Below are 11,701 nucleotides of genomic sequence, written 5' to 3'. Positions count from 1 at the left end.
TAGTAACAGTTCTCAAGTATAATAATCATCAAAACAAGCATTGCTTATTATTCAAAATTTGATATAAGTTTCTCTGGCGAGTATTAGCCCTTAAACTACAGAGACCTAAATGATATACGCTCAGTCCTAACCTCAGGCAGGAAATTTATCGCGGGAAAAAGATACCTTGTGAAGAAGAGTTGTTAATCGCTATTGTATGTTTTTATGGTTGTTGATAAAAACCTATAATTTGAATATGAATTGAATTTCATGGAAGATTGAGAGATGGAATGGAAAAAAAATTTTAAGCTTAATTAAAAAATGAAAAAGATACAAGAAAAGGTAATGGTTTACTCGTATTCTTATTAAAGAAGTGGTTTAATATTGAAATGTGTTGAATGAAGAATGGCAAATTTAAATAATTTACCCATTACTGTAACAAGCAAAAATTAAATAATTATAACTAATTTAAAGGTGGAAAATTAACAGAATGGCAATTGTGGTGGTATGGCCTAATTGGCCTCTGTGACGTCAAAGGGCTTGCAAAAGGCTACGGTTCTAGGATGACAAAATGGCCACGTCAAAAAATCTGTGGGTAAAAGCCCTCCTGATAAACGGTTCAGGGTGGTAAAAGGTTGGGTGGCAAAGTATCAGATGGTAAATGTCCTGGGTGGTCAATGTCGGGAGGCAAAATGGCGTTGGCAAAATGGTGTTAACGAGCCAGTGGCAAACGACAGGATTACGACCAGGTTATGAACCTAGTATTTAGAAATGATAAGTACGCCTATAGAAGCCTATTTGATAATTTGAGTTTAACTATCAAATTAGTTAATATACAGTACGTTTATGCTATGGCTTTTTCAATTCCTTAAGCACCTTCACATCGGTTCCGAACCAAACTGCAGACCGCTTGTCCGATTCACTGAAAACGCTAGCGTCCCTAAAATATATACCAGAGACTATTTACCAATACGCATGCGAAATTGAGATTCTCGTGGTGAAAATTATACTGCACATACGTATAGGCGGAAATGTTCGATTCGTCTAGTGAAAAAAGGCCTTTACACAATGATTCGATTTTCTATCGGTTCAGTAGACCTTCCGATTTGAAAAATCGAATTCGGTATGCGTGAGACTATTCATTTTTGTTTTTGTTTTTATTTTTAGGATGGGAATACTCAGGTGCATAATCTCAATCCTCGGACTTTATATCCTAACGGAAGTATCATGCACAGAAGATAACTTCATCAGAACACCTGTCGGTGTTATAGACTTGAACCCTCGTGTAGCCAGAGATACCGAAGGTGGAAACCCAGAAACCGCAGGCGAGGGCCACTCCAGGGTCAAGCGGGCCACTGGATTTTCGTCAGCCGAATCACAGGCTATACTTGACAAACATAATGATCTAAGATCACAAGTTTCGCCAGAAGCTTCGGACATGATCTTTATGGTAAGTGAATGTAAGATTTCACGGCTGAAAATATATTGCTAATGCGATTTAAGAGAATAAGCTAACCACTGTTTATATTACTCGCCATCGCTCTAGCGTATAACACAGATTATAATGCTTGGGCTAAGTGTCGTTTATATACACAGAATGACACAATGTGAAAGGACAATTAATTAATACAGGTGACAAAATTACAAGTGTATATTTAATTCTAATGACCACAGATCGCACCTTATTTGTACCATGATATTGACATCATTAAATGGACATTGGTCATTGTTCAAACACGCTGTTTATATCTAAATCATGAAAGTTTTTATTTGGACTTTCCATAAACCAGACCTTTTCATTTATTTCAATTCATAACACTGTGTATTTTATGATTTTAAAGTAGATGTTAACATAATTAATGACTGCAGGCAGCCACTGATTTTGCCTTATTTATAAGCCATGACATCCTGTCATCAGTGAAAGTGGGTGTACATAAGCATGGCTGTCGGCCGAATGTGATTAGCGTATGGTTCGATCCCCTGGCCACGACTTGTCTTGGGATCCTTCTGGTGGTGAATTGGGCAGTACACCGGGAGACAATCCGCTACTCTTTTCCGAAGAGTGTACTGTGTTCTTTAATGTGCACATGGGCCATATTGCAAACGAGACCAACGGCTTAAAGGTCTCATCTGAAAGACAGTATGCCTACGCTATTGTGACATGTATTTCAGCTCTCCAGCTGAAACACAAGGAGACCAGCGATGAGAATTGAACCGGGGACCTAAAGATCTCCACGGTTCAGCGCACGTGGCTTCTACCAGATTAGCCGACTGAGCTAATTTGCGAGGATAAGAACTTGAATGAAATCTCTGATACCAACCACATTCTCCTATTGAAATTTACTGGACATACAGAATATCGTAATTAAAATGTCTGTAAGCTGTTGCAGAGTTGTTCCGTTATAGGCCTGAATTTCCGCTAAGCCCCCGCCTTCTCGAATGATGTTGCTAAGTTCCCGAAAAACGACAGCGTAAACGTACATTGATGTAAAAACGTGTGTTTGTACGACAAAAACAGTTTCTTGGTTTCGCGGATTTGTTTAATGAATAGGCCCTACTTTAGTTTGTTTACAGTGTAAACAGTATTAAACAGTATGAAAAACTAAAATGTAAAAAAATAAAGATATCGTAAATTGTGGCCTTCAAGGGGAAAGAAATACTAATTTTTATGAGATAAAAATATGAGCTGACGGCAATTGTTGAGAGGATGGTTTCTGAATGGACCCAGAGCGTAAGCCAAAGGTGGGAAAATAGCCGTTGTCTGCCACACATTTATCAGCCATCTGTTAATATAAGCCCAATATAGAATTTTATTCTCGTATTTCACAAATTTCAAGAATTGATTTAGTATTTTAATCATAGGCCTAAATAAAATTAAACGGTTAATTAGTTCCACCCCGATTGCGTTGTCAAAATATTCAGTATTCTGATTCTTCATGGAAAAGTTTTTGAACGGATTAGTTAATTAATCTAAAGTATTCATATTCATTTCTCTTCATCTAAAAAATAAATTTTTTAAAATTGTATACCAAAATGTTCTTTTTTATGACCACACAATCCTATTTTTACTAAAGTATTACCAACATTATTTAATAATTTTAGTGTTTCAAGCGCATCATTTTGAACTGACTTGCCTTAAATTTTAAATACGCACAGTCATTCCACTTTCAAAGGAAGATACAAAATCACTTTCTTAGAACTTGTTATTAAATTTTTTTCCCTTTTTTATTATCGCATATGCTAACTTGTTTTGGTATTCGTAGGCTTGCTATTTTTATTTTGATACTGATATTAATAATTCTTTATTTCGCACTTTTTATGAAAACTGCATTTCTTGCCAAGAACATTATACAAATTTAAACAAACATTTTTAACACGCACAATCTGAAGACTAACAACAAGACAATAAAAACATCCAAAACGGACTAAAAGAGCATTATTATAAGCTTCAAGATATATAAAGCATACTACACAGCAACAATGGAAAATCGCTAAGAACCTCTCTTGAATTTGGAATTACATATATGTGAATGGCGTTTAGAACAAATGAATATCTATATCGTAACTGTTTTGATAGTGGCGGTCTAAGCCGGTTTGAGTTGTTCATAGTATATTCAGTGTGTAGTGAAAGGATCTTTTATAATCTTAGCTACTTTCTTAAGTCTGCTTTTCATAAATGCTTCATCATTCATCTTTAATCACTAAACCGATGAATCTAGAGGCTGTGTTACATACTATTTTAGACTTGCCCTAGTTGTTATGTTACATTTTTGAACCAAGCAATACATAACTTGCCTACTTGTCTGTAACCTCTGTGCCGGTAGAAAGCAAAACTACTTAATTATGGCCAAACTTCAAACAAAACTGTAACAGCTGTTGGTGGCGTACTGGCACATTGGTTTTCAAAGACGGTACAATTAAACGGAAAAAATAACGGTTGGCTTCTCCATGCTAACCGTTTAAATACATTTAGGGAACTAGCCTCAATAACCGATTCGGGCAAATTATGCCACGAGTCTTAAAAAGTGTGGCTTAAAAAAAAAACTTTAAAAAATGTGGCTCTATCAACAATTCTGTGTGGGGGCAAATTATTAAACAAGTACAATATCACGAGTACCTGGGAGTCATTATTGATGAACATCTTTCTTTTACCTCACTTATCACCAAACTCTGCCATAGACTAAATTCTACTATATAACTTTTCATCCGAACTCGTAAATTTCTCAACCAATCAACAGCTCTCCTCCTATATAACTTATTAGTTCAACCCCATATTGATTACTGCTGTATGGTGTGGAGTTCCAGATCTTTCCACATTACCAAAATTGGAAAGCTTCAAAATAGAGCCATTCGAACAGTCCTTGAAGTTCACCCTCACACTACATCTAGTTCCCTTTTTAATACCATAAAATTATGACAGTTGCACAACGCATTCAATACCAGCTTGGCTGTTTGGCTTTTAGAGCTGCTTCCATTAATACTGCACCTAACTACATATGTCGCATGATGAGCAGGATCCAGTCAAGCAATCGTCCCACAACACGTGCAATTACTAACGGCTATTATTTTATTCCTAGACCACATTTAAAAACTGTTCCAAATTCTATTCGTTTATGTACTACTTTTGCTGTTTTTAAACTTAAATTTAAACAGTATATTCTGTAATTTTCTTTTTTTATCGTTTTATAACGTTTTTAATTCATGTATTTCCAATTTTTAAAAAAATTATCATTTATATCTGAATTTTATAAATGTGTGTAATTAAGTGACTCTTGTTTTTATTCTTGTATTGTATGAGGGCCCCTATGATCAGCATTACTAAATGGGTCACCCTCTTAAAATGTGGTATTAAATAAAATAAATAAATAAAATAAAAGCCTACTACCCGACATGAAAAAGGATGCTTTATAGAATCAAATCTAAAATTACGTTTGTAATGTTGAATAAATGACCCCTGGTCTGCTGAGTACATGTTAAATTTGAACAATTTTATAAACTTGAACTACGTGTACATGCTATGCCCATAGTTGATTTGCTTCATACAATAATTTTAGTGTGTGACTAATTCGTTAGGTTTCCTTAGCTAAAAAAGCCTCTTAATTCCTCTTCTAACAATCTCACTAATATTGTTTTTTTTAATCAATTTATAAGTTCAATTTTATTTCGCTCAAATGTTAATTGTGGCTTTTCATTTGATTTCTTTCTTAAATCCCACACTATTTCTTTAGTCTTTATGATATTTATCTTTAAATAATTATTAATGCCAAGTGGTTAAAAGTTCAAATTCATTTTTATACACAAAATCAACAAATCATATTTAACAAGACAATTATAGCCATACCACCTGCCATAGGCTTACTTGAAAAGGCTTGAGGAAAGACAACACTCCTGTGGTGCTCTTGGACATAATATAATAATTTATCAGATACGGAGCTCCCTACCCTCCGACACTGGGATCAGTGAGAGAAAATCGCAAATCTAGAGACAGATTTGGACTTATTATTATTATTATTATTATTCAAATATGCGGTTGTATTAAATTAATAGCCGAGAAACAATAAATAAATAAACCTCTTGAGAGTATGTTTCTTCTTTGTCAAGATAAGAACCCACACGATGGAGCTGGCTTAGTATGACATGAGTAACTGAGTCCGCGGTCACTCTGGTAAGCGAAATACATGGCGTCAGAAAAAGTACTACCGGGTGCGCTCGCCTCGCTCGCTTACCTTCTAGTATGTTAAACATCGCTATTAGTTTTGATAAAATAGAACAAAAAAATCATGACCACTAAAAGAAGATTGGCCTAATTACAGACGGAAATACCCACAAATTCTACGGAAATATATCACTGGACCTAGACCACTAACGTCCAGGTTACGGTATTTCACCTAGACAACTCATAGAAAAATGTGGTGGTGAACGTTACGCATTTACTGTGTCCATGTTTAACTTTATTAGTAATGTTCGTGTTAAAATATGGTAAGGTACACTTTTTTTTTTATAAGAACCCAGGTTGCATTGCTTAAAAATTAAGAACAAAATAAGAATAAATTGATTCTGAGTTAAAATGTCAATTAAAAAAAAAAAAAAATAACTACACAAAAAACATAGGCCTACCCAAAGATGGATTATGAGTGGAAAGAAAATATTTCCGTGAGGTTTGACCCAAAAGAAAAAAAAAAAAAAAAAAAAAAAAAAAAAAAAAAAAAAAAATGGTTGGGCGATTGTTTTTGTGTAGGAAGCGGAAGAACAACAACTTATTTTTTTAACCCTCCTTGGTCAAACCACAGGAATCAAATGCCTGACACTGTAAACAATGTAATGTGCTCAAAATCAGCGAAAGCTTCAGTAATAACGACAGTATAGAAGTCATTATTTTTCCTCAATTAAGCTCAAAGATGGAATTATATTCACTTCGTGAGCTCAAGACTTTGATGATCTATGACTTTGATGATCTTTCAAATGAGCACAATTATAGATCAAATGATGGCTAACTACCTTTTCTAAACATTTCATAAAGAAAGGAAGGTAAAGCTACAGGGCGAAAATCATTATAATTAAGGAAATTTTACGATTAGTTGATTTAGGCACTGGTGTAATCTCGGACATTTTCTACAGTTCTGGACCTGCGCCAGCCATTAACGACTACTCAAAACTGCCTACTGAAAATAGGTGACACAGCAATTTTCACATTCTCTAATTAATTTCCCAGACATCGGTCTGGTTCCTATGCTTTATTTACTTAAACCTTCTCCATGTAGATCAATTGGATCATACCAATGTTTAATACACTGCGAATTATACAATCTTCCTCTAAAGCTGTGTATTGAACTGCGCATACAACAATTTTGAACCTCTTAGAAATAATTAAAGGACTAGGCCTAAGTTTACAGCAGATCTGTCCACCAACAATTCAATTTAGAAAACCTCAGCACATATTTACATAAAGTGGAAACAAGCATGTTTCTGATGGAGAGCTGTCGCTTACTAAAACTAAAAATTGAACTTCTTAAAAATTCGAAAAAAAAAAAACGGAATGCCACAATTACCAAATGTAGCACTGGCGCCACAATATCTTGGCAACTTTAACACAATTCTGAGCGAGTTTATAACAAACTTGAAGGGATCTAAGGGTTGTTTTCTTATGTTTAGCCAATAGAGCAGAACAATGCACACTTATAGACCTACAGTAAGATCTGAATAATCCCAATTTGACATTTTCAGAGCAAAAGGAAAATGTTATACAAAGTGTGTTGCTTCTTACTGGCGCTATATCAAGATCATCAGTGGTATCTGATTATATGTTTATATAAATATTATGCGTAAATATGTATTTAGTAAAATAAATTAAAATTAAATTTAACGAAAATATCGAAGAAGCATAAGAAAAAAGAAGAATAGGAAAGAAATTTGGAACTGCTGAAATATTTAACGAAAATAAACAATAATAATCATTTTGTCATTATTGCATCACGTTTTTGTGAAAATTTGTTGGCACTAGTCGTCAAAGGTCAAGGGGCCGGCAGCCTACATGTTCCTTATATTCGATATCGAACGTTTGATATGCCAGGGTTTGTTATTTGCAAATACCTAGACTCTTTATTTTGGGATTAACATATTTTGGTAAAATTGTTTACATTTCGACACTAGCTCAGCGGTCTCATCCAGTGACGATGATTTTCTAATGAATATAATAAAACCCCTATTAAGGGGACATCTTAATGTCCCCTTAATAGGGGTGTCCCTTGTATAGGGGTACAACTATGAAGAGGAAACTAACAAAAAAAAATGAACTTGTTCCCTTAATAATGGTTGTTGGCATGTTTTCATATAACCATAGCATACATTCTTTATAATTTTTGCTTTAATGACATAAGATTCAGTTACAGTAGAATTAGAACAAATTTATAGCAATAATTAGCAAGGCAAGATGTTTTTATAATATGAAATCTACAGAAATGTAATCAAAACAACAATAGTTTTATACCGTATGTTCCCAATCTTATTTCGATATGTAATGTTATTGACCAAACATTCTTTTTTTTTTTAATTTTTTAAAATATTGAACTTTTTATTGGATAGTAGAATGAATAGAGTAACGATTTAGAATTAATGGTGCATGTTATGTAATTGATTTGAATCCTATATGAAAGTACAAATGAAAAGAAATTCCCATGGTTATGGGTCACAATTGACAAAATTGGTATAATACGGATTAACATATGCAGTTAAGACTATACCGATGTTAACTTTAAGAATTCAGGGGAGAAAATTCTGGTTTTATTGCTCAATGGATCTCAAAATATAAAGTTGAATGAATTTTTCTTATTTTCAGACTGCTGTGTTGTTGTGATACAATGAAAAAATTGTCCCCTTAATAGGGATTATTTGACCATTTGGCACACTCAGAAAGTGTCCCTGTCCCTTTAATAGAGATGTCCCTTAATAGGGGTTGGCCACAGTGTTAAAAGAAATATTGCCCCTCGTTTCACGAAAAGTGTCTACTTAATAGGCGTGTCCCCTGAATAGGGGTGTCCCAAAGGAGGAGTTCTACAGTAAATCATTAAAAGCCATTATCCAACATACCCACTTTGCATCTGTAGAAATGAAAGTTATGCATTTGCGATCAGATCTCCCTATGCTTGACTTGATATGAGTCTTAAAAGCATCCCTTATGTTTTTATAGCATTGATCTAACACACGGTCCTTTCTGGTGACCGATTTAACGTACTAACTCTTACTCCATCAAACAGGGTTTAACTTACGCGCGTTAAAGTTTCCAAATATACAATTTAGTGCATCAGGCGAATCCCTCTAGTTTTCTCAGAATCTTTGAGAATTTTTAGCTACGACTTACTTGTCTGCTCCAGCATATATTATGTCGATTTTCCTGGATTTTTCTCAGTGACACAATTAACACTTTAATATTCTCTGAGCAATACTGTTCCTTGATGGATATGTTATTGCACCAAAAAGCCAATTCCTAATTTGAGCTATGTATGCTCGTATCAGGGTCAATCAAAACAAACATACACACGACATAGGTTTATGTTATTTGACATTCGGGAATACGCAGTTTACTCCAGTAGACACTTCCTTTTCTTGTTCTAGATGTGTATAAGAGACAGACCTAATATTGCACACTTAGCATAATTAAGAATCTTTCGCGTTACAGGATTCGGTTTAAATCAGTAACTTTCTTGGTGATAAATTATTTGACCCTCTACTATCCTTAGCCAGGTCTTTTCTTGTCCAACCAGAGGTATTGAAGCAAGGTATCCAAGAACCTTTGTGAACAAAAATATTTGAAACAAAGAAGTCTGAAATATTGTTTTAAAGTTTGTATGGTAAATTTTAAAATAGAAAATACTTGAATACTATGTAGATAGTTGAAACAACTGTTCTTCCCAGACCAATCTACATTGATATACTGTACTGCAAGCATTACCAATAATGATGCAAATACTGAAAAATATTCACTATGGAATATAATATTGCAAACATGGACAGTTAGAGATTTCTCTATAGGGAGTGGCACTTACCTTAAAACACATATTCATTCCGTTTTATTACTTTTGATATGCAAAATATTAAATTAAATGTTGTGTAGTAATTGCCTGGGTTAATAATGGACTTTTTAACAACTTAACTTTTTGCTAAGTAATTAGGAACAACACCAAACATGAATGGTTGGAGAACAAAATATGTTTGAAAACAAACTTTAAAGCACATCTTTCAATAATAGAATGTTGTTTTTTTTGTTGTTTTTTTAAGATTTAAATACATTTTTCTCTGACAGCATCATACTACGAAGATAGGTGCCGTTTAGCGTTGGAGAATATTTAGCATGTTAAGATAATGTTTACGATTAGACTGTCCCCAATTAATTTTAACTTATTAATCACCCTTCGTACAACGACGATTAAGACAAATGCTGTGACTTATTAGGTACCCAAGACTTAATTAAGAAACAAATGGTTAATACTGTGGCATAGTAGGGTAGTCACTTACTGATGTGGGATAGTGGAATTAGCAAATGTGCGGTATATATTCTTGTAAAATAATTTTTTTTATATACCTTTTTACTGCTTCATCATGGCTGCTCTTCCATCAGTTTTGTACCAGGAGACAAATAAATACACATTCAATAGTTGGTTTTTTTCCCAGTGTCTACCACGAACAATATATTGCAACAAACATGACTTCCTTTCAATGGATTGAAAACCTGAAAGAAATACCATATTATTTATAGTTAGACCTATGCACACAACTAAATTAGACCCATATCAATTTTTATATTTATATTATTAATTACACTAACCGTAGCGTTAAATAATGTTAATATTATCATAAGATATTTACTGTAGTTAAATTTTCTCTTTATTAAAAGAAAATATAAAAATTTACATTATTAACTTTAACAAAAATAGAAAATGATTACTGATGACACGACAGTGATATGGATATTATACCAATGGCATTATGTAGGCCTATGATATAAGATGAATTATTAAACACAATATGAATAAATAGCTGTTTTATTTTTGTGCTTGGTTCATGCAACCACATTTTAACATTATATTTATTATAATATAGACCTATTACAGCATTTCAACACAGGACGTGGCCATTTTGCAAAGTTAAGTCTAGGCCTAGGCGATTAAAAATTACCGCTAATAATTAAAACTTAGCCCACACATCCAACTTGCAGTCTAGCCTAAACAAGTAAATAATTATGCTAACTATGCTCTTGCACTACCCAGGGAGTAGTTATAGTGACTGCACTACCCTACTCTAGAGCTACTACTACTAGGCTAGGGCCAAAGGGCCTGGCTGGCCTAGGTTATCCTAGCTAAAACAAAAGATAACCAAATATATAAAACAAGCCTAAACAGTTACGATATTGGGCTAGCCTAGATACACCCTGTAATAGTATACAAATATAAAATTCTTACCATTTATTTGATAGTGCTGATAAATTCTGTAGTATATGTAAACTGTGTATGAAGCCAACATACAGCAACTAAATACAGTACTTCAAAAAATTAGCATTTGCTTCTGATTGGTCTGTACCTAATGACCTAATCCGATTAGCCCGTTACTTGCCACACTTTCAAGGACGGAGAACCACAGGACCGGCCGCACCGGTTGTCGCCGGACCACTTTTTCTCAATTCCATTACTTTCTGAAATAAATATATAATGATAATTAAAAATTATATGAATGTACGCATCGCATTGACTTTTTCAATCATGGTACGATGGCCTATTATAAGACTAAAAAATAGCGACCTAAATTAGACTCTACCAAATCAAAACTGCTGATTTTTCCAGGGCTTTTATTCCTGCTGCACTGTGACCGGGCATTTTTCGGTTTGATTCCAGATTGAACTCACTTCACTTTAGTCTGCATTAGTTTCTCCATCACTCTCAAGCATGCCAACACCTACATGAACATCATTACCGTTCATCATCATCGTAGACGTCATCGCCATCGACATCATCATTATTATCACCTTCATCATAATCGTCATTGTTATCATCATCCCCTCATTATGATCATCATTAATTCACATTTTTTCTGGGCATCAAAATAAACAAGGTTTAAAGATGTATTGTCTCTTGAAAATGACAAAAAATCATAAAAAATAATTTTGAAATTAACTTGTTCATTTTTGCAGTAGCACACATATTTTTAACTTGAGCAAAGAAATTATTGAAAT

The 11,701-nt window shown here is 33.9% G+C and overlaps 1 long non-coding RNA gene across 1 annotated transcript; it reads right to left on the bottom strand.

Moving 5' to 3' along the window:
* Positions 1 to 9,114: 9,114 nt before the first annotated feature.
* LOC117102785 lies at positions 9,115 to 10,993 on the bottom strand. The gene is made up of 3 exons (XR_004444472.1): positions 10,935 to 10,993; positions 10,058 to 10,204; positions 9,115 to 9,266 (listed from the first exon to the last, which is right to left on the bottom strand). It is a non-coding gene; the product is annotated as an uncharacterized LOC117102785 (long non-coding RNA).
* Positions 10,994 to 11,701: the final 708 nt, after the last annotated feature.

The sequence above is a fragment of the Anneissia japonica genome, unplaced genomic scaffold (genome assembly GCF_011630105.1).
Source record: "Anneissia japonica isolate Jap-2015-1 unplaced genomic scaffold, ASM1163010v1 scaffold287760_len733007_cov179, whole genome shotgun sequence".
Classification (NCBI taxonomy): domain Eukaryota; kingdom Metazoa; phylum Echinodermata; class Crinoidea; order Comatulida; family Comatulidae; genus Anneissia; species Anneissia japonica.
This window is presented reverse-complemented; position numbering and strand designations above follow the sequence as displayed.